The sequence below is a fragment of the Ctenopharyngodon idella genome, chromosome 6 (genome assembly GCF_019924925.1).
Source record: "Ctenopharyngodon idella isolate HZGC_01 chromosome 6, HZGC01, whole genome shotgun sequence".
In the NCBI taxonomy this organism is placed as follows: domain Eukaryota; kingdom Metazoa; phylum Chordata; class Actinopteri; order Cypriniformes; family Xenocyprididae; genus Ctenopharyngodon; species Ctenopharyngodon idella.
In genome coordinates, this window is record NC_067225.1 from 17,143,569 (window position 1) to 17,168,745 (window position 25,177).

At 40.5% G+C, this 25,177-nt stretch overlaps 1 protein-coding gene across 3 annotated transcripts in view; it reads left to right on the forward strand.

Annotated features, from left to right (window-relative positions):
* The first annotated feature begins 7 nt into the window (after positions 1-7).
* LOC127514204 (ephexin-1) overlaps positions 8-25,177 on the forward strand; it is a 45,274-nt gene continuing 20,104 nt past the window's right edge. For all 3 annotated transcript variants that reach the window (XR_007930583.1, XR_007930582.1, XM_051896791.1), the window contains exon 1: positions 8-2,763. The gene's annotated coding sequence lies outside the window, so the exon portion shown is untranslated. The remainder of the gene's footprint in view (positions 2,764-25,177) is intronic.

A 25,177-nucleotide genomic window follows, 5' to 3' on the forward strand; every position in this document is an offset into this window, starting at 1 on the left:
GTTCTTTCTGCAGGTTACATCAGCAATAGGTGGCTATAATTCAGTATGTTGTGTATTATGAATCATTCGTTAAAAAAAACACCGACCGAAAGCAAAACAACTCATACTGTCTTTTGTTAAAACGTATGTACAAAAATACCAAAATACTTGATCTACTAAGCAACTAAAATGAATTGTGATTTAGATTCATTATAGTACCTCGAATCTTTTGAATCCTTTCACCAAAAGATTCGTCACATTCGTGCTTTCTGCAAGTTACATCAGCAGTAGGTGGCGCTAAATGACTATATTTTTGTGTATTATGAATCAGTCATTGAATCATTCGTTAATACACACCAACAGAAGTCAGATAAACTCATACTGTATTTTATTAAAACATATGTACAAATATAGCCTACTAAAATACTTAATCTCTACTAAATAAATAGGCCTAATTATATAAACTCGCAATTCTGACTTTTGTTCTCAGAATTGTGAGTTTATATCTCGTAATTCTGACTTTATAACATGCAATTGTGAGTTAAATTCTGAGGGGGGAAAGTCAGTCTTTTTTTTTTTTATCAGAATTGTAGTTTATAATTTGCTTTTGCGAGTTAATCCCCCGGTTTCACAGACAAGGCTTGCCTAGTCCCAGACTAAAATGTATGTTTGAGCTGTTTAACTCACAATTGCGGAAAAAAAAAAAAAGACAGTTGCGAGTTTATAGGCCCTATCTCATATCTCTTTTTATATCTTGTGAGATGTAAACTCGGAATTGTGAGAAAAACGTCAGAACTGTGAGATAAAAAGTTTAATCCTTTAATTTTTTCTCTATATTCTATATACAGTGGTAACATGGTAAGCATGGGTAATGCTTAATTATCTAAAATCATGTAATGTAGATAATGTAATGCTTTCTGTAATATGCTTTGTTTTTGTTTTTTTACCCATGAGTAAGTTAAGCCATAGCGGACCTTAGTGAGCCTCCCTTGCATGGCCATTACATCTGTTTACAAGACAACAATTTGTCTTATGGCTAATCACATCAATTTGTATTGATGTCTATTTGTATTGAGACTGAGATCTTCCCATAATGCAATCATGATATCGGACACTGATAAGATAAAAAAGAATTTAAGTGTGGCATGTGTTGGCTGTTTTTTTGGGGGGGGGGGGGGGTTTGGGGGGTTATCTCCACTGCTTTTCTGTTATGTCTCAATCTAAACTTAAACCTATGAAAACCTTAATCTATGTCAGAGTTCAGGATCAGTGATTGTCAGTTGGTCACAGCACAGGTTTGTTCTGATAGACAGGAATGAAAAAAAAAAAAAAAACAAAGCTAAATGCTCACAAACAACAATGCCTAGTTACACTAGAAAAATAAATAGGTTTATCAGCTTTTAAAAGTGTAGGCCTACTTCCCATAAATTTTGTCATTGACATCAAAGGTGTAACAGTTCAGAGTGGCTTGGAAAGTGCACGACGAAGTAGATGGTGATAACAAAAGTCTTTAATTCAATAGCAAACACAGAAGAGTAAGATACTGTTCACTCAAAAAAATAACCAAACACAAACTGAACAGAACACTGAGTATAAATACACATAGCAACTGAGGACACTAAACAGGCACGGCTGGACAGAGATTAACTAATGAAACACCATAGCAACTAATGAGAACCAATGTAGACATGACCGAAAATGATCTAAACTGAACATACACGTGACATAAGCCCCCCTCCAAAAGGTGGCGAACTCGTGCTGTGACAGAAAAAGTTTAGGAGGAGGAAAGCAGACGGAGGCTTCAGTGGAGGGCATAGAGTTGGTGACGGACAGAAGCCTGGGGTAGGTGGCCACAGGCACCATGGTGGAGCTGACGGTGGGAGGATCCAGGGCGGAGTCCTGGAGAGAGGAGGAACCAGCAAATCAGAGAGGTTGACGAACCTGGGTGACATTGAAGGCCTGGAAGCCTGGGGCTGAGCTGCTGGCTCGCAGGACTGAGGTGGCAACGGGGACTCGGATGAGCGGGGCGACGATGGAGCAAGCAAGGACGATGGGGAGCTCGGAGGAAGGGAGGAGCCCTATGACGCCGTAGGGGTGCAGGGTGTAGGCACAGCCGGAATCCCGGAAGTCCGTGGCAGAAGCTGGGTGTCGACCGCCGGAAACCGACCTAGAGTGACGAGGGAGCCCAGCGGAGTCTCATAGCAGACGGGCCACGGAGACGACGAGGTAGTGGAGGTGATGGCGACGGGCTGACAGGCTGAGGTGGAGACATGGGCCTGGAGGCCCGAGGTGGAGCCAGGGACTCGGCCTCATGCCGAGCTGGTGGAGGGGAAGCCCGAGACAAGGAAGATGAGCCGCACGGAGTAAGCGGCGGGGGCAGAGCCGAGGATCTGGACAGCACCAGTGGTGCCGACGGATCCAGGGGACTGGCCGTGACCAGCGATGGAGATGGGACCAGGAAGTCAGGCAAGGATATAGGCAGAAGAAGATCATTTTCAGATGGGACCGGCGAGGAAGATGAAGACTCGAGGGTGGGGACTTGGGTGGGAACTGGATCCGCGGAACACAGATCTATCAGGTCTAGGTCCGCTCCTAGCTCTGAGATGGACTGACCCGCATGCGTCGACTCCAGGGCTTTGGTGTTATCTGGCTCTGGTTCCTGGACGAGCTTTGTGGGTGCCTTGGGCTCGCTGGCTGTGAGGGAGAGGCTTTCATTCCGGAGCATCCAGGCCAAATACCCCAAAAACTTCTGGTTCTCGGGGAGGAAGAGGAGACGTAATGCCGGTGAGTCTGTTGTTTGTTTTCTTTACTTGTTCTTGAGTGGTCAGGTTATTCTGTAACAGTTCAGGGTTGCTTGGAACGACGAAGGAGATGGTGATAACAACAAAAGTCTTACTGTTCACACAAACTATAACCAAACATGGACTGAACAGAACAGGGAGTATATATACACATAGCAACTGAGGACACTAAACAGGCACGGCTGGGCAGAGATTAACTAATAAGACACCATAGCAACTAATGAGAACTAACGTAGGCATGACCGAAAATGAACTAAACTGAACATACACATGATGAAAGGATGTGCATCTAGTCAAAACCACTGATCCTTATCCTTTAAAATCAACAAAACTGTATGCAAGTTTAAAAAAAAAAAAAAAACTACATTGGGTACATCACACCTGAACTGTTGTTTATCATTTGCAGAATCATTCATTTAAAAAAAAAAAAAATAATAATTTATATGTGGTCCTATGGAGTTTCGATTTCAAATTTTGATTTTAGGGATTTTTTATACAATTTTGCCATTGGGTTGGGTCACTATTTAATGCATGGGTCCTGAAACAAAACCACTGAGGCTGCAAAGAGGCAAAGTGGCTACAAAGTCCTGTCCATCATCATTGAACACGTCATTATCTGGTCAGTAAATCAATAGTAATCAGTAAATCTGCAGAAATTAAAGTAATATGACATAATGACATTTCTTGGCAACTGGAAAAGTACAGCAGTGCACAAGTGATGACTTGGGCCCATCAGTTCACATTAAGCAGGGTCTTAAATAGCACTATTGCACTAAACTAAACTAGAACTAAACTAGCACTAAACTAGAATTGGCAATCAAAGATGCTTTGTACACTTTTATGTACAGGACCAAGAGTGAAAGGGGTGAGCAAAGGTCAAAACAACAAACAAACACCAAACAAACAGGAACAACTAAATTCCCTATCAAAAGTAAAAGAAATAACAATACAATAAATTATCCTATATCTGATGGAAAAAAATGAGAAAATAGTATTTACAAAATAAATAGCACTCACCCCCTACAGCTTCCAAGTGTGGAAAAGATATTTACAATAATATACAAAATGTACAAAAAGAAAAGAGATTGACAGCAATCTATCAACTCAAAACCAAAATTCACACAGCACACCACAGGAAGATCATAAGACGAGCAAGCAGCAGCAACACACTGTAGCAAACACACAAAAGCACAATAGCAACAGGAACAACAGGAAGTCACAGGTTGAGCAGAGCTCCCGCTTCTACTTCTTCTTCTTCTTCTTCTTCTTCTTGATTTACGGTAGATCGTAGAAATATAAGTGCATTACCAACCACCTATCACCCCAATGGACCACTGACACTGCCTACAATCTCCTGACTAACCTTATCCCACAAAACCTACATACCATCACCCCTTATTCTTATTCCCACATAGAGACTGAAGCTTTATCTGTCGCTGCATGTTTAGCTTCTCTGTTTCCACAATCAGCCCCCATGGAGAAAAAAAATTAAACCCACATACTCAATTAGTTTATACAGACCTGTACCTCCCACATATTGCAACATTAATGATGTTATGTTTCTACCTGTTTCTGGATTTAATACATTTCTAATTGTAAACTGCTCACTCTTCTTCACTAGTTCATCCTTCAATTCATACCTTTCAACGGTATATTTTCTACAGTGTATTATAACATGTTCAACCATTTCATTTACACCACACACCTCACATAGACCTGTTGAATGTTTGCCTATTACCATAATGTAATGTACTGTTCAACCTTGTATACCCCAGCCTTAATTGTGCTATTATGTTCTCCTCTGCTCCGCTCCCACCTGATACCCTTTCCCACTACTAATTGTATGAGATACAAATGTCTACCTTTTGTATCACTGACCCAATACTATTGCCATAGTTTCTGAATATTCTTTTTAATTATTGATTTAATTTCTGATATTCTAAATGGAATCTGAATATCAACTAGCTCTCGTTCTATTGCCTTTTTTTGCTAATACATCTGCATCTTCATTACCTTTCAACACAATATGACCCGGAACTGTACTAATATCTCATTTAATATCTAGTATAACTGTATAATTGAATAATCGGTGTATAGAATAAGTGAATAATCTCTATTATCATATCTTGTCTTTTTTCTGACTTCTGATCACCCAGACTGTTTAGAACTGAACTAGAACAAAGTCCCTTTAAGACAAGTCATTTCACTCGGCGGCCATCTTTGAAACGCCTCTCGGGCATCAAAGTGCAGTTCCTATCTCTTTGAATGGGGAAACATCAAATTCTCCAAAGCTGTTTGCCAAGCTTTCGATTAAATTTCATATTTGAAATCACCAATGAAATCTGACAACAACTGCCTCATAAATTTTGTTTCTAAACACTCGAATCATGACAAGTTAAATACGCATGCGCAGTACTAAATGCGCGTCTCTTGTGCCTCATTTCGGAGGCACGCGTCTGACTGTTTCTATAGAAACCGGAGCTTCTAACGGCAGCTGCAGTGACGCGATGACTTTACCGATCGGCGATTGGCTCTTATTTAGAAGGTGGGACTTATTCCAACATATTGTGCGTTGCACTTTCTCCCATTCAAAACAATACGAGTGACACGTCTTGTGTTATTTTAGTCAATTCAATTCAATTCAAGTGTGCTTTATTGGCATGACAAAAACGATACATTTGTATTGCCAAAGCAATTGCAGCTGGGCTGCTTACAAATAGTGCATATATGTATTAATAGAAAAAAGAAGAAGAATAGTAATATTAATATATAAAAGTATTAAGCATGTAGTGTAAAATGAATTACTAATGTATGTAAGTATATAAACTAGAAATGAGAGGGGAAAAAAAGATGAGGGATTATATATATTTACAGAACCAAAATGTACATCTAAGTAATATAACAGAGTAATACGGTTTAATATAATCTACATGTGCTGTAAACATCAGATCAGGGCAGACTGAGTGTTTTCTCTTCTATGGTGACAGGCAGACACATATTGAGCAGCAAACACACAGCAGTTCTTGCGTTCTCCTAACAGATATGGCAGTTTCTCCTGGTTTGAAAGAGTTTTAAATGTCGGATGGATCTGCTGTATTTTATCATAGAACACTGTCCGTATGTCCGTGTATTTGGAGCATTCTGTTAGGAAGTGCAGCTCTGTTTCCATCTGATTCAGATCATAGTGTGAATACAATCTCTGCTCCTCGGGCAGCCATGTTTTTCTGTGTCTGCCCGTCTCTATCATCAGCTTGTGTCCGCTGAGTCTGTATCTGGTCAACGTGCTTCTGAGTTTCTTATTTGACACTGTGTACAGGTACTCTGCCATACTGTACTCTCTCTTTAGGGCTGAATAGCATTGCATTTTACTAGTTGTTGTGTTTGGGATTGCCAATGAGTGATGTAATTCTGTTTGATTTGTGCAGTAATCCGATTAATTCTGATGTTGCGATTCAGAGCATCAGTAGATGTTCGTGAAACATCAGGACTGAAGCTATGGATCAGCTGAGGGAAGTGGTTGCTTTCTTTGCTCATCTCTTGGCATTGCAGGGCTTTATAATGATATGATTGGGGGTCACTTAGTTTCAGATGTTTCCAGAATTGAATTGCCCTTTTTGTATCTTTATGAATAGAGGGTATTTGCCTAATTCTGCTCTGCATGCGTTATTGGTTGTATGCCGGTGCACGTGTAATATAGTTTTAAAGAGTTCTGCATGCAGGGTCTCAATTGGATGTTTTTCCAATTTGGTGAGATCTTGATTTGGATTTGTCAGTGGACCCCACACCTCACTGCCATAGAGTGCAATGGGCTCAATTACTGATTCTAATATTTTCAGCCAAATTCTAATTGGGATTTCTATAGGACATTGCCGTTTTATGGCCCTGTGTGCTTTGTCTCTCAGTTCTGTCACAGCATCATTAAAGTTTCCTGTGGATGTGATTTTTAAACCCAGGTAGTTGTAGTGTGATGTGTGTGTTATCTGGTTAGTGCCTAATGTAAATGTGTGTTGTGTTCCCTGGGATCTGGATCTTTTCTGAAATACCATAATTTTGGTTTTACTCAGGTTGACCGTCAGGGCCCAGGTCTGGCAGTATTGCTCTAGCAGGTCCAGGTTCTGTTGTAAACCATGTTGAGTGGGAGACAGCAGAACCAGATCATCTGCATACAGCAGGCATCTGATCTGTGAGGTGTGCAGGGTGAGGCCAGGGGCTGCAGATCGCTCCAGACTGCTCGCCAGTTCATTGATGTAAATGTTAAATAATGCTGGGATTAAGCAGCAGCCCTGTCTCACTCCACGCTCTTGGGAAAGATACCCTGTACGTTTAGTGCTGATTTTTACACCACATTTACTTTGAGTGTACATTGATTTGATAAGGTCATAGGTTTTACCTCCTATGCCACTTTCAATAGTTTTGTAAAATAGTCCTTGGTGCCAAATTGTGTCAAAAGCTTTTTTGAAGTCGATAAAGCATGCATATATTTTACCTTTATCTTGGTTAACATGTTTTTCAATTAGAGTATGTAATGTATAGATGTGATCAGATATACGGTAATTTGGTAAAAATTCGATTTGACTTCTGCTCAGTACATTGTGTGTGATGATGAAGTCTAATAGTCGAGCATTTATTATGCTACGCAATAAATTTCCCAGGTTGCTGCTCACACAGATGCCTCTGTAGTTGTTAGGATCAAATTTATCTCCGTTTTTAAAGATTGGTGTTATCAAGCCTTGATTCCAGATGTCAGGGAAGTAACCTACACTCAAAACCACATTGAATAGTTTTATAATGGCCAATTGGAATTTACTTCTTGTGTGTTTTATCATTTCATTTACAAACCCGATTCCAAAAAAGTTGGGACACTGTACAAATTGTGAATAAAAAAGAAATGCAATCATTTACAAATCTCATAAACTTATATTTTATTCACAATAGAATATAGATAACATATCAAATGTTAAAAGTGAGACATTTTGAAATGTCATGCCAAATATTGGCTCATTTTGGATTTCATGAGAGCTACACATTCCAAAAAAGTTGGGACAGGTAGCAATAAGAGGCCGGAAAAGTTAAATGTACATATAAGGAACAGCTGGAGGACCAATTTGCAACTTATTAGGTCAATTGGCAACATGATTGGTTATAAAAAGAGCCTCTCAGAGTGGCAGTGTCTCTCAGAAGTCAAGATGGGCAGAGGATCACCAATTCCCCCAATGCTGTGGTGAAAAATAGTGGAGCAATATCAGAAAGGAGTTTCTCAGAGAAAAATTGCAAAGAGTTTGAAGTTATCATCATCTACAGTGCATAATATCATCCAAAGATTCAGAGAATCTGGAACAATTTCTGTGCGTAAGGGTCAAGGCCGGAAAACCATACTGGATGCCCGTGATCTTCGGGCCCTTAGACGGCACTGCATCACATACAGAAATGCTACTGTAATGGAAATCACAACATGGGCTCAGGAATACTTCCAGAAAACATTGTCGGTGAACACAATCCACCGTGCCATTCGCCGTTGCCGGCTAAAACTCTATAGGTCAAAAAAGAAGCCATATCTAAACATGATCCAGAAGCGCAGGCGTTTTCTCTGGGCCAAGGCTCATTTAAAATGGACTGTGGCAAAGTGGAAAACTGTTCTATGGTCAGACGAATCAAAATTTGAAGTTCTTTTTGGATAACTGGGACGCCATGTCATCCGGACTAAAGAGGACAAGGACAACCCAAGTTGTTATCAGCGCTCAGTTCAGAAGCCTGCATCTCTGATGGTATGGGGTTGCATGAGTGCGTGTGGCATGGGCAGCTTACACATCTGGAAAGGCACCATCAATGCTGAAAGGTATATCCAAGTTCTAGAAGAACATATGCTCCCATCCAGACGTCGTCTCTTTCAGGGAAGACCTTGCATTTTCCAACATGACAATGCCAGACCACATACTGCATCAATTACAACATCATGGCTGCGTAGAAGAAGGATCCGGGTACTGAAATGGCCAGCCTGCAGTCCAGATCTTTCACCCATAGAAAACATTTGGCGCATCATAAAGAAGAAGATGCAACAAAGAAGACCTAAGACAGTTGAGCAACTAGAAGCCTGTATTAGACAAGAATGGGACAACATTCCTATTCCTAAACTTGAGCAACTTGTCTCCTCAGTCCCCAGACGTTTGCAGACTGTTATAAAAAGAAGAGGGGATGCCACACAGTGGTAAATATGGCCTTGTCACAACTTTTTTGAGATGTGTTGATGCCAAATCAACTTATTTTTCCCTTAAAATGATACATTTTCTCAGTTTAAACATTTGATATGTCATCTATGTTGTATTCTAAATAAAATATTGAAATTTGAAACTTTCACATCATTGTATTTCTTTTTTATTCACAATTTGTACAGTGTCCCAACTTTTTTGGAATCGGGTTTGTAATATCCCATCAGGTCCAGATGCTTTTTTGTGTTGGAGTTTTTTAATTTTTTCTTTAAGTTCTTTATCAGTTATTGGGAAATCTAATGGGTTTTGGTTATCTTTGATTGTTAATTCTAGTTTTTCCAATTGGTTGATTGTTTGAATTTGCTTACAGTTTGTGTTTGTTTGTACTTTATTAAACAATGTTTGAAAATTACTTTCCCATATTTCTCCTTTTTGGATTGCCAATTCTTCATGATCAGTTTTTCAGATTGTTCCAATTTTCCCAAAATTGGTTTGTGTTCACTGACTTCTCGATTATTGTCAGTTGTTTTTGGGTGTATTGTGCTTTTTTGGTTCTGAGTGTATGTTTGTATTGTTTTAGTGTTTCACTGTAAAGAAGGCGGATCTCTACATTATTTGGATCTTTGTGTTTCTGATTTGACAATGTTCTCAGTTTTTTGCAAATAGTCTTTGACTAGAATCTGAGCATATTATTACCTTATACAGATGCTGGTCATATAATTAGAATATCATCAAAAAGTCGATTTATTTCACTAATTCCATTCAAAAAGTGAAACTTGTATATTATATTCATTCATTACACACAGACTGATATATTTCAAATGTTTATTTCTTTTAATTTTGATGATTATAACTGACAACTAAGGAAAATCCCAAATTCAGTATCTCAGAAAATTAGATGATATAGATCGATGGAAACTTTACACTGGACCTCAAGCAATGTGGATTGTGTGCCTCTCCTCTCTTCCTCTAGACTCTGGGACCCTGATTTCCAAAGGAAATGCAAAATTTACTTTCATCAGAGAACATAACTTTGGACCACTCAGCAGCAGTCCAGTCCTTTTTGTCTTTAGCCCAGGCGAGACGCTTCTGACGCTGTCTGTTGTTCAAGAGTGGCTTGACACAAGGAATGCGACAGCTGAAACCCATGTCTTGCATACTTCTGTGCGTAGTTGTTCTTGAAGCACTGACTCCAGCTGCAGTCCACTCTTTGTGAATCTCCCCCACATTTTTGAATGGGTTTTGATTCACAATCCTCTCCAGGGTGCGGTTATCCCTATTGCTTGTACACTTTTTTCTACTACATCTTTTCCTTCCCTTCGCCTCTCTATTAATGTGCTTGGACACAGAGCTCTGTGAACAGCCAGCCTCTTTTGCATTGACCTTTTGTGTCTTGCCCTCCTTGTGCAAGGTGTCAATGGTCGTCTTTTGGACAACTGTCAAGTCAGCAGTCTTCCCCATGATTGTGTAGCCTACAGAACTAGACTGAGAGACCATTTAAAGGCCTTTGCAGGTGTTTTGAGTTAATTAGCTGATTAGAGTGTGGCACCAGGCGTCTTCAATATTGAACCTTTTCACAATATTCTAATTTTCTGAGATACTGAATTTGGGATTTTCCTTAGTTGTCAGTTATAATCATCAAAATTAAAAGAAATAAACATTTGAAATATATCATTCTGTGTGTAATGAATGAATATAATATACAAGTTTCACTTTTTGAATGGAATTAGTGAAATAAATCAAATTTTTGATGATATTCTAATTATATGACCAGCACCTTTATTTTAACCTCTCTTACCAACTTTATTGCCATAATTATTGCAAACATCTCTCCAGTTTACACTGACAGTGAATCTGATATCCTGCTGTTCTTAAACACCTTTACCTTTGGAATTATGAATGCAGCACCTATAGTACATGACCTGTTTTGGGATCTTTTGAAGCATCTGTGAAAATGTGCATATAATCTCCATATTTTAACTCCATGTTGTACTCCCTTACCTTATATACTTCAGCTTCATATGGACCTTCCTTTTGCCTTCCTTCTAATAAATTTAGACCAACTTCTGGTTGGAGCATGATCCACAATGGCATTGGAGATATAGGAACTATTTGGGTACATTTAAATTCTTAGTAATTTTCCCACACTCTATTCAAAACCATTGCATTTTTTTCCCATATTCCCAACTAGAACTCAATACCTTTTTTGTAGGATGATTCCCACTCTGACCTCTTAGATTTACTCAATAAGTTGCCATTAATTGATGTTTTCGCATCTACAGAGGCATTTCACCCATTTCTACTTGAAGAGAAATTGGAGATGTTAAATATGCAACAAATTCTAAATGTTTGAGACTGAATTCTATCCAATTTAACTATATGAGATTTATTTGCTGAACCATATACTATGCATATATAGATCGACCCAAGAGGGAATTAAACACATATATTGTGAATTAATTACAACGGATTATAATCATATATGATTAGTTCTAATTTAATAGTTGACTAGAAAAACTATCCTAGTTTGTCCAGCAAACTATGGGTTTTCTCATAGACTATTATAAAAGAAATGTTATTCTCTGGCCACGAGAATAACTTCCTATTATAGCATTAAAGCGTAAAGCAATGTTGCAGAATCAACGTAGAAGTGACTTGGTTTTCTGAATGAGCAGCAGAAACAATGGAGCATGAATATAATGTATTTAATATATGAAACTACGGATACAGAGGCTATACGGCTAAATATACACAAATTATACACGTATATAGAAAACCAAAGTAAAGTCAGGAAAACAGAGGTGATCAAAGAAATGGCAAATTACGAACAGTTAAAACCTTTGAGAGCCAGCAAGGAAACTCAGCTTACACATCAAGCTTAAAACGCTCCGAAAGGAATGGTTCTGTACTTGCATAGGTTCAGGTGCTGTGGTCGTTTCGATTGGTCCTTTTCCGAGAAAGGGTTCTTCGGTGGGATTTTCAAAGGGTTTAACTGAAGAGTAAGATAACCGGAAAATAAAGAAGAAAGAGTCCGTCTCCTAGGCGATGAAGAGTGACTTCGGGCGACGGATGAAAAAGGCTTGACAAAAGAAACTTGTGCCAAAAAGATGGTCGTCCCGAAGAAGAGGAGCGCGTGATGGAAGCGCGGTCGCCGAGACGTCCGGGAGAGACGTGCGTGAAATGGCGAGGGACAATTGAGAGACAATCGAGAGACAAAGGGAACGTGCGTGTGGTTGTCTTTTAAAGACAAACAAGCCCAAAACGCCTCGTCGGGTGAACAGCCAATGTCCAGCGTGGATTTTTAGGAGGGAAAAGTTCTCTTGTCTTGCGGCTCACTTTGCATAATTTATGATGGTTTCAGAATTGGTAACTTTTACTCCAAAAGACCTCAGAAATAGACTAATGCATGGTATCGTAACAGAACATGCATAGTTAAATAAAGCATCCTGAGAGAATTCGTTTAAGACCAAACATGCCAGGGTGCAAATAATCTTATACTCGCATATAAAGGATTGAGGTATAATTCACACAACTAGTCGTAACTTAATATTAAATACATGATGAAAACTGGAATACAGGCTTACAGGATTACATTTTAATCATATTTTAATGAACGTGACTTAAGAGTCCTGGTATGTTACTCTGTGTGTGCGCGTACGTGTATTGGAGTTTGACGATGTTTGGAATGCGGCCGCATGGCTCGCAGTAATTCGATCTGAGTTGACCATGATCGTTTGAAGTCACAAGGGAGAGAATCGGGGATCCATCGATGCGGCCATAAAATGTGTCAAGTGAGCTGTTAATGTCAGCCAGGCCGGAGCCAATGTGAGATTTACAAACAAAAGATCAAGAAGGTAACACTTTAACGAAGTTTATAGTTGACTTGCTCATCTGATCCTACACAGACGCTACATTAATATTGGTTAAGGTATTTATCTGACAAAATATTAAGCAAGCAGCTTTTGTGAGGATTGCAAGCTTTCTTGGAGCCATTGATGGAACTCATGTTCACATCATTACTTCAACTGTAAATGAAGAGACAGATATATCAATAGAAAAGGATTCCACAGCATCATGATAATTCATGTCATGATAATTTTGCACAATGCAAAGCAATTTAAAATAAATTTAAATATTAAAATAAATATTTTATTGTTATTATAATTACATTAAATGGTATGGTTGTTACGTAACAGTGGTATATAAACTCTCACGACGAGGAAGAATACTGGAAGGTAGACTTTAATAAAAATAAAAAAAAAATCAAGGAACCAGGAGAAGCTCAGATGAAAAACCACATACATACAAACGAGAACCGAGTGTGGCTGCTATCTTGGGACGAGACTCAGGAATGGCGGCCTTGATGGAATAAGGCTCTGGAATGGTGGCCATCTTGGGACGAGGCTCTGGAATGGCGGCCATGTCGGGACGAGGCTCTGGAATGGCGGCCATGTCGGGACGAGGCTCTGGAATGGCAGTGGCCATGTCGAGAAGAGAGTCTGGAAAGGCGGCGGCCATCTTGGAACGAGACTCTGGAATGGTGGCCTGTGGGCTAGCGTGTGATGCGGCCTGCATCTTCACTGGGCTGAGGACTGGGATGGCCTTAGGAGCTGCAGATGGAGGAAGGAAGGTGGACTTTAGCGCTGTTGGAGCCCCATTTTCGGACACGGGGAAATACAGAAGGGCAGAAATGGACGGAACCATTGGAGCGGTATGTGGAGGGAACCGGCGTGGGGTGAGCTGGCGGGGCCAAGTATGTCTCAGAGGGGGCTGGACGAGGAAAACACTCCTTTTCTTTAACTTCTTCTACTTCTAAATTTGAACTGTTTAAATAAAGAACAAGATTTATCAACTCGACTAGAGAGGAATAACAAGCTGGCTCGCTATAACAAATAGTATCCTCATCCAGTCCCATCTGAAAACATACACTGAGGGAGGTGTCAGGCCAGCTCACCTGATGGGAAAGCTTGAGAAAATCCTCCACATACCTCTCCAAAGGCCGACCATTCTGCCACAGGCTCCACAGACAGTCCTCAACCAGGATCATTGTTATAGGTCAGTTCTTCTGTTACGTAACGGTTGTATATAAACTCTCACGATAAGGAAGAATACTGGAAGGTAGACTTTAATAACAAAAATCAAGGAACCAGGAGAAACTTGGGAGAAAAACCACATTCATACAAACGAGAACCGACAGAGACTGAGGGAGAACACAGGGTATATGGCAAACAAAGAGGACTAATTAACAAGACACACCTGAAACGAGGACTCTAATCAAATCAGTAACCATGACAACTAAAGAGTGCCGGGAAAAACTGAACAAAGGAAGACATGTCCTAACTCGTCCTAACTCGATTGCTCCTGTCTGCCTCGCTGCTCAGATTGGTTTGCGTCTGTAACTCCGTATAGCTTTGTTTTGAATCTCTTACTTTTATTCATTGTTGCTTATTTTTTTATTACCTTATATGTAATATTGCCTACCACACTAATCTGACGCCGCTGGCTTGTAATATTTGAATCTAAATCGCTGTTACAACGCATTTGCATTTGCAGCGCTAGCTTGTTAACCTGTTAACAGTCGCTCGCGCGCTCCTTTTTCAACGCGTTCTTCAAACAGCTGTGGTAAGTCGGATCAGTCTACAAACACGGTGAGTCATGTCATCCTCTCCCAGCATTGCTACCTGTTCCATTTGCCACATGTTTACCATAGCTCTCTCTGTCAGCGACGAGGGATTTACATGTCATAAATGTAGGGAAATAGTCAGGCTGACAGAGAGAATCTCAGAATTAGAGACACGCATCCAAACTTTAATCGAGGATAGTAAGAATGCAAGGGCTTCAGATACTGTTTTGGATGCGACTAGCTTAGTGAACTCTGTACATTGTTCGGTTCCGGCTGTAGAGCCCGCGCAGCAGGGCACTTGGGTAACGGTGAGGCGGCCTAGCCGCGGAAAACACCACTCTTCCGTTCCAATAAGAACATCAAACAGGTTCTCCCCACTCAGTGATACACCCACTGAGAATCCTGTTGAAAGTGCCCTAGTTATTGGCGATTCTATTACATGGAACGTGAAAATAGAGACACCAGCCACCATAGTCACATGTTTGCCGGGAGCCAGAGCACCTGACATCAAAGCAAATTTAAAAGTGCTGGCTAATGCTAATCGTAAATACTCTAAGATTATTATTCACGTCGGCACTAATGATGTTCGACTTCGCCAGTCGGAGATCACTAAAATTAACATTAAAGAGGTGTGTGAACTCGCAAGTACAATGTCAGGAGAAGTAATTTGCTCTGGCCCCCTTCCTGTTCGTCGGAGTGATGAGATAGTTAGCAGATTATCATCACTCAATGGCTGGCTGTCTAAGTGGTGTCCGCAAAATAATATAGGTTTCATAGATAATTGGAAAAGTTTTTGGGGCAGACCTGACCTGTTAAAAAGAGATGGTATTCATCCCTCCCGGGATGGTGCTGCTCTTCTCTCTAGTAATATGGCACATAGTCTTAGAACTGAAACATGACAAACTGGGGCCCAGGTCAGAAAGCAGACAGACTGGCTAAACCGACCGTCTGCTAGCTGCCTCACGTTACAGAAGTCAGAAAATTCAGATAACTCTCAACACATAGAAACTCTTACACCTAGATATTTTCAAATAGAGACTGTGTCTGTACCCCGAATTAGTAAAAACAAAAAACTTCCAAACCCATTTAATGGTAAAAATTTAATTGATGTTCAACAAATAAAAAATAGAGATAATAATGCTAAACAAATGATAAAACTCGGGTTGTTAAATATTAGATCCCTTTCTTCAAAATCACTTATTGTTAATGATATTATCAAAGATAATAATCTAGATGTGCTGTGTTTGACAGAAACTTGGCTAAAACCGGATGATTACATTACTTTAAATGAGTCTAGTCCTCAAGGTTATGATTATCGACACAATGCCCGTCAGAAAGGCAAAGGGGGAGGTGTTGCTGTAATCTATAGTAATATTTACAGTATTAGTCAGAAGTCTTTCAAATATAATTCCTTCGAAACTATGGTACTTTACGTAACATTATGTAAGTTGACATTTGTGCTGGCTACTGTATACAGGCCACCAGGACACAATACAGACTTTATCAAAGAATTTGCTGACTTTCTATCAGAGTTAGTACTAGCTGCAGATAAAGTCCTTGTTGTTGGTGATTTTAATATTCATGTAGATAATAAAAAAGACGCATTAGGATTGGCATTTGCAGATATTCTAAACTCTATTGGTGTTAGACAACATGTGTCAGGACCCACTCATTGTCGTAATCATACTTTAGATCTAATATTGTCACATGGAATCGATATTGATGCTGTTGAAATTCTGCAGCAGAGTGACGACATCTCAGATCATTATCTAGTCTCGTGTATACTACATTTAGTCAAGGCGGCTAAACTGCCTCCATGCCATAAATATGGTAGAACCATCACTTCTACCACTAAAGATTGCTTTATAAATAATCTTCCTGATCATTTTCATCGCCTTAGCATACCAGACAGCTTAGAAGACCTCGATGTTGCAACAGAAACTATTGCCTCTGTCTTTTCCAGCACATTAGACTCAGTTGCTCCTTTGCGTTTAAAAAAGATTAAGGAAATTAATCCAATGCCATGGTACAATGACCACACTCGGGCCCTAAAGTTAGCAGCCAGAAAAATGGAGCGCAGCTGGAAGAAATCAAAACTAGAAGTATTTCGTATTTCATGGAGAGAGAGAATGATTGAGTACAGAAAGGCCTTAAAATCTGCTAGATCTGCCTATTTTTCAAAACTCTTAGAAGAAAATAAACACAACCCTAGGTATTTATTTGATACAGTGGCTAAATTAACAAGAAATAAAGCTTCAACTTCTGATGTTTCCAAAGAGCACAGCAGTAATGACTTTATGAACTTCTTTACTTGCAAGATTGATAATATTAGAGAAAAAATAATAACCATGCAACCGTCTACTACAGTATCGTGTCAGATTGTGCATTGTAGTGTCCCTGAGGAAAAATTCAATTCATTTACTGCTTTAGGAGAGGAAGAATTGTCTAAACTTGTTAAATCATCAAAATCAACAACATGTATGTTAGACCCTATACCGACTAAGCTATTGAAAGAAATGCTTCCAGAGGTCATAGACCCTCTTCTCAATATCGTCAATTCATCTTTATCATTAGGATACGTACCAAAAACTTTTAAGCTGGCTATTATTAAACCTCTTATTAAAAAACCACAACTTGATCCTAGAGAATTAGTCAATTACAGGCCGATCTCAAATCTCACTTTTCTGTCAAAAATACTAGAAAAGGCAGTATCATCACAGCTATGTTCCTTTTTAGAAAGAAATGGTATCTGTGAGGATTTCCAGTCAGGATTTAGACCGTACCATAGTACTGAGACTGCTCTCATTAGAGTTACTAATGATTTGCTCTTATCATCAGATCGTGGTTGTATCTCTCTATTAGTGTTACTGGATCTTAGTGCAGCATTTGACACTATTGATCACAATATTCTTTTAAATAGACTCGAAAATTATGTTGGCATTAGTGGAATTGCATTGTCATGGTTCAAATCATACTTATCTGACCGTTATCAGTTTGTAGTAGTAAACGAAGACATGTCATATCGATCACAAGTTCAATATGGAGTACCACAAGGCTCAGTACTAGGACCGTTACTGTTCACTCTGTACATGCTACCCTTGGGAGATATCATTAGGAAGCATGGCGTTAGTTTTCACTGTTACGCTGATGATACTCAGCTCTATATTTCTTCGCGCCCTGACGAAACTTACCAATTCACAAAATTAACGGAATGCATAGCTGATATAAAAAATTGGATGACCAGTAATTTCCTACTACTAAATTCAGAAAAAACAGAGATTCTAATTTTTGGACCAAAAACTTCTTCACGTAATAACCTAGAATATTGTCTAACACTTGATGGCTGCTCTGTTAAGTCTTCGTCGTCAGTTAGGAACCTGGGTGTGCTCTTTGATACCAATCTTTCATTTGAAGGCCATGTTACTAGCATCTGTAAAACCGCATTCTTCCATCTTAAAAATATATCTAAACTACGACATATGCTCTCAATGAAAAATGCAGAACAGTTAGTTCATGCGTTCATGACCTCAAGGCTAGATTACTGTAACGCTCTACTGGGTGGTTGTTCTGCTCGCCTGATAAATAAACTACAGCTCGTACAAAATGCAGCAGCTAGAGTTCTTACTAGAACCAGGAAGTATGACCATATTAGCCCAGTTCTGTCAACACTGCATTGGCTTCCTGTTAAACATTGTATAGATTTTAAAATCTTGCTAATTACTTACAAAGCACTAAATGGTTTAGCTCCCCAGTACCTGAGCGAGCTCCTAATTCATTATAGTCCTTCACGTCTATTGCGATCTCAGAATTCAGGCCAGCTGATAATACCTAGAATATCAAAATCAACTGCAGGTGGTAGATCCTTCTCCTATTTGGCACCTAAACTCTGGAACAATCTTCCTAGCATTGTTCGGGAAGCAGACACACTCTGTCAGTTTAAATCTAGACTAAAAACGCATCTCTTTAACCTGGCATATACATAACACATTACCAATTTCCAAATCCGTTAAAGGATTATTAGGCTGCATAAATTAGGTCAGCCGGAACCGGGAACACTTCCTATAACACCTGATGTACTCGTTACATCAGAAGAAGAATGGCATCTACGCTAATATTAGTCTTTCTGTTTATCCCGAGGTTCACCGTAGTCAACCGGATCCGGGCCGTATCCAGGTGAGACCAAGGACCTGCACCTTGACACGACCACAACGCAGCCCTGAAGTATCAGCAGAGATTGAGTCAACTAGATCATCCCCTGTGAAGGCCTCATCGACACGACAGCCACGACACAGTTCCTCAACAACCGTCCATACCGGCGTGATGAAATACGATCCTCAATTGGATGGAACTGAAATAAATACTTTTAATGTTGCGATCCTATTGGACTTATGATAGCAACCTGAATTGTAACAAAGCACTGTTGGCCAGAGGAGAACTGGCACCCCGACTAAGCCTGGTTTCTCCCAAGGTTTTTTTCTCCATTTTAACACCAATTTGCCACTTGTCTGCCACCTGATGTCACCTGATGGAGTTTGGGTTCCTTGCCGCTGTCGCCTCTGGCTTGCTTAGTTGGGGACACTTGACTTGACATTTGATATTCAACAGTGCTTTGATCTGCCTGCATTGACACTATTCTTTAAGAGCTGCTGTGCAGCCAAACAATGTACCAGTTATCAATGTAAAGCTGCTTTGACACAATCTACATTGTAAAAAGCGCTATATAAATAAAGGTAAAGGTGACATGTCACAAAATGAAAAACAAACAAGAGAGTCCAAACAATGGCATCATGCTGCCGTCCAGGCTCACTATTGCCCGATTAGGGTTGACAACAGGTATACTTTCAGAGAGATCTAATATTTTGTTGTGGTATTCATATGAGAGTGTAGTCATGTTTTCGGTCATATGATTTTCAGTTATTTAAAGGGTTAGTTCACCCAAAAATTCTGTCATTAATTACTCACCCTGATGACGTTCCAAACCCGTAAGACTTCGAAACACAAATGAAGATAATTTTAATAAAACCTGAGAGCTTTCTGTCCCTCCATTGACAGCCTACACAAACAAAGCACTCAAGTTGCTTTATAAAATTGAGTTTAAACAACTGGACTCACATGGATTACTTTAATGCTGTCTTTACTACCTTTCTGGGGCTTGAAAGTGGTAGTTGCATAGGCTGTCAATGGAGGGACAGAAAGAAGGCTGTGTAGCTGAAACGCGTAGATCCACACTTTTAATTGTTTTTAATGATTTAGCCCAGTTAATTAAAGGCTTTTTACTTTCACCAGATGAGTGCCGTGGTGTCGTGTTAGGTTTGGTTTGATCGCTTTTCGCGGTGCTGAGTCTGCCAACTGGGGACTGTGCCCGTCTCCTGCGTGTCTTCTGCCTAGTCCTGGACCCTTGACTCCTGACTTCGCCTGACAAGTTTTGTAAACCCTGAGATCTGCGTCCACCAAGAACAGCTGATGAACAGCAGACTGCCTTTGTTCCCTTCAGAAAATAAAACTTGCTGCATTTATCTGCATTTGCTCTTGTGTCCTCTCTTTTCCATGACAGAATAATTTGGCCGTTATGGACCCAGCAAAGGAGGCACCTATGAATCAACTATCCACCTTGTTATTCGGGTGGGCCTACTGAATGCCGAGCATTTCTAACCCAGTGCGAGGTTGTGTTTTCCCTCCAACCTTCCACCTACGCCGAGGATCCTTCAAAGTTCACCTTTGTGGTCTCTCTACTGTCTGTGCGAACTCGCATATGGGAAACAGCCGTCTGGGAGTCGGCAGCCGAATGCTGCGAGAAGTTTGCCTTGTTTAAGGAAGATATTATTAAAGTGTTCAACCGTTCTGTCTATGGGCGTGAGGTGTCTCATCTGCTCGCCATGCTGCGCCAGGGTAGGCGGTCCATAGCCAACTACGCCATAGAGTTCTGTATATTAGTGGCCACATGTGAGTGGAATGGACCTGCCTTGGCTGCACATTTTTGGAGGAGCTTAATGCGGATCTCAAGGATGAAATTCATGCCCACGAATTTCCTGCCCGTTTGGAGCAGCTGGTGGAGTTAGCCATCCACCTTGAAAAGCGGTTTGAACTGCACCGTTGCACTCGTGGTTTGGTCACTGATCAGTGGGCAGTCCCGTCCACTGTTGCCATCGCATCTGAGTCCTGTCTGGAACGTGAGACTATTCAGCTGGGTGGGATTTGTATCTCTTAAGCAGAATGACCTCTGGCCATTTCACAGCAACATGTCCGTTAAAAGAAAAGGCTCGTTAGTAGACTGAGGTGTACTGGAGAGCGCAACAGCCCTTTCCCCATCTCCTAAGACTTGTATCACTTTCGCTATTGTCCTGCGCTGGGCTGGCTTCTCATTCTCCTGCTAGGCTCTCATCGATTCAGGATCAGAGAAGAATTTCATAGACAAGATGTGGGCATTAGAACATGGCATTCCCTTATGTGATTTAAAAGACCCTCCAACTGTTTTTGCCTTGGATGGCCGAGTTCTTTCTAAGATCCATCGAGCCACTATCCCAGTGAGTCTCACTATTTCGGGCAAACATCAAGAGACTATCACCTTTTTTATTTTTCATTCTCCTTTAACACCTATCGTTTCAGGTCACCCTTGGTTAACGTAGCATAATCCTCAGATTAACTGGGCAGAGGGGACTATTTTATCTTGGAGTCTATTGTGTCATGATGAGTGTCTTGTTTCTGCTGTTCCTGCTGTTTCTCCTATCTCTGTGTTTCAGGAGGAGCCCAGTGATTGGTCTGGTGTCCCTGAGGAAAATCTGTGAGTAGTGTTCAGTCATTCCTGGGCTGCTTCTCTCCCTCCTAATCGACCTTATGACTGCAGCATTGATCTTCTCCCAGGCACTACTCCACTTCGCGGGAGACTGTATTCTCTGTCCACACCTGAGCGTGAAGCGCTAGAGAAGTATCTTGCTGACTGGCTTGCCGCTGATACCAATATTCCATCATTTTCTCCCGCCAGAGCAGGGTTCTACTTTGTGAAAAAAAAGACGGCTCATTGCGTCCCTGCATTGATTATCGTGGGTTAAACAGCATTACTATTAAGAACCGGTACCCTTTCCCACTTATGTTGTCAGCTTTCGAGATCTTGCAGGGAGCAAGGGTTTTCACAAAGTTGGACCTTCACAATGTGTATCATCTCTAGGGAACTTCGAAGATCGGGTTTTACCATTCGGGCTTGTAAACACTCCCGCCGTCTTCCAGGCACTCGTAAATGGCGTCTTGAGAGACATGCTCAATATATTAGTCTTTGTGTACCTGGATGGCATCCTCATTTTCTCGCCCTCTCTCCAGGTGCACGTTCTCCATGTTTTGCGTGTATTACAGCATCTCTTAGAGAATTCCATGCTAGGTCAGTAATGTTTCTGGGTTCAGTCGTGTCTGTGGATTGGATCAGTATGGATCCTGCTAAGGTTCCTGATTCTCGCACAGCGTTCCAATGATTTTTGGGATTCACAATTTTTTTATTGATGCTTCATTCCTAACTTCAGCCAAGTAGCCACTCCACTGACCGCTCTCACTTCGATCAAGTCCTGCTTTGTTTGGTCGGAGGCAGCCCAAGATGCTTTTGATCGCCTTAAGAGGTTGTTCACCTCTGCGCCTATTATAATCACTCCTGATCCCAAAAGACAATTCATAGTGGAAGTAGATGCATCTGATGTAGGTGTGGGAGCAGTGCTTTTCTTTGGTAGTTTCGACTGTACAATATCCTACAGACCCGGTTCTAAGAACATGAAACCTGACGCTCTCTCTCATCAGTTTGGTTCATCAGAGAACAATTCAACCACAGAGACTATTTTGCCTGGTGGCTGTGTGGTCGGGACTGTTATTTGGGAAATCAAGCAGCTGGTAAAAAGAGTACTTGCTCACGTCATGGCCCCTTGGCAGTGCCCATAGGGAAGATTGTTTGTTTAAGAGTCCGTTTTTCCTGTTGTCTTCCACTGGGGTCACTCCTCCAAGCTTGTAGCTCACCCAGGGGTGAGAGGTACTCTTGCTACCATCAGTTAACGGTTTTGTTGGCCCACCATAGCATGCAATATCCGCCGTTTTGTGGGGTCTTGCCCTGTCTGCGCCCAGACCAAGTCTAGTAATTCTCCACCCGCCGGTCTGCTCCAACCCTTTTCAATTCTGTCTCGCCCATGGTCCCATATAGCCTTGGATTTCGTTACGGGGATTCTGCCGGCAGATTGGAGCTTCTGCCAGTCTGTCGTCTCAGCCTCAGATGCCACGGACCGTTGGCTGAACGTCTGATGCATATGGCACACTTATCTGGAAACAGTTCAGGAGATTCGAAGTCGTCATCTGGTTGGTTTAATTCTACAGGATGTCTGGGAGACGTGTGTGTCGCATTAACAGTCTGCCTGAAAAACAAATGCTGTGATGCCAAACCCCCTCGTAGAACAAGAACGCTGTCGTGTTTACAACTGTGACAATGAGCGCTTGTCAGGAGCAAAACGCTGGATTTTCAAAATTATGTGAAGTTTGCGGCTCCATTGTTGCAGTAAACTTGCACAATGTTCTTGAATTAATAATTTATTAGATGCACGATGGTCTGTTATAGTAGTAACATCGACTTTACATTTTCACACCCCTAAACATAAGACGGAACAAAACGAATTGTCCTCTTGGGCGGTCCTTGGCCAATGAAAGCTGCGATAGAGTCCAGACCTTCTGCCATCAGTCTGAAGGTCTGGCTACACGAGACTAGGGTTTCACTCACAGACTAACGGGCAAGCTAAAAGGGTCAACCAGATTCTTGGTCGAATCCCTCATCCTGGTGTGAGCAACTGGCTTGGGCTGAATATGTCCATAATTCGCTACCGTCGTCATCCACCGGGTTATCCCTGTTTCATTGCTGTCTAGATAACCCGTCATTTGCGCCCCCTCCCGTCCCCCTTTCCCTCAGCCTGGAGAAGAGAAGCTGGATTTCGGCCCGGGACATGCTGGACCACTTGGAGACTGTGCCCGTCTCCCTCTAAGTGTCCTCTGCCTAGTCCTGGACTCTTGACTCCTGACTTCGCCTAACAAGTTTTGTAAAATCTGAGTTCTTCAACGGATCTGCGTCCACCAGTAAAGGCCAGTGAACGGCAGACTGCCTTTGTTCCCTTCTGAAAATAAAACTGCATTTATCTGCCTTTGCTCTTGGGTCCTCTCTTTTCCATGACACTTGGAGTATTTTGTCTTTATGATTTGATGTTTACCTCCAGTTTATTCAATGAGCACCAGTGGCTACATAAAGACACCCGTGTAGCACTCTCTGCTTTTGTTGTTTGTACATGTTAGTACATGTTTGATAGTTAATGCATTAACTAACATTTAGGGGTAAAATAAACCAATCAGGCTCCATAAGAATTAAGAATAAGAAATATTTTTACTTTGAAAAAAAAAAACATATATAATTGTCATAATTTAAACTATTGATATCTGCAACTTCATCATAAACATTACTGAATGGCACATTCGTTAGTCATTATTTTCACTGATCCTCCTTATCAAATGTAGAAAATACTAAATCAACTAATAATTGATCGTAAAAGGTCTTAATCTGTTTTGTGTTATTCTCTTTCCCATCAAACTCAGCCTACTGTGACGCAGCTAAATAAAAAATAACAATTTAAAACTTACAAAGAACAATTGTTGAACAGAGGAATCGGTTCTCAAAAAATAACCAAACAGGAAATATGCACTAAGGTAAGCGGAACGTTTGCTGGGTATCAGTACAGTTCACTCTCCATCCAGATGCAAGCCACACAACATCACTTAACTGGGCTGAATACTAGTTGTGTTAGTACATGTGTATTTGATAAATCGTTAGTTAAGAGTGAATTCATTATGATGTGCCACCTCAAGTAAAGTAAAAAAAAATGTATTAACAGGAGATGAGTTTATGTTAATAATGAGTTAAGTATGATGTGCCCCTCAAAGTAAAGTCATGACACAATGATGCACTTACAAATCATTAAAAAATGAATGAACATACACTAAAAGTTTCATCCTTATTTTTTACACCACTGATAAAAAACCCCCAAAGATGATTGAAAAAATAATTTGAAGTTCTTTTATTTTTATTTATAATTAAACATATATAGACTCAAAAGAAAGCCCAAACATACTTGTAAAGACACACATAAGGCATGTTTACATGTAGAATAGGGCGCGTCAATAAGCTAATGCTAATCAAAGCATATACATTTCAGCGACAAAAAAATACAGTTAATTACTGTACATAACTTCCTGAAAAATCCCAATACAACATACATTCAAACATGTCTTTATTTATTAATTAGGTTTACCAAAGCAATCAACATTTATTAGATTAAAATGACAGCATTACAGTAGGAACACAGCTAACGCACCAAGAGAGCACCGAGAGTGCGCCACTAATGAGTGTCCCACCAGAAACAAACCCTATAGTCCTAGGAAGAAAAGTATCTATGACTAAACGTAAATGAACAGTAAAAATTAGAAAATGGTTTAGATCAAACTGAATTTATTAGTGGTAGTTATGCGGATCTGTGTAATTAATGACTAAATAATCATGTACGATT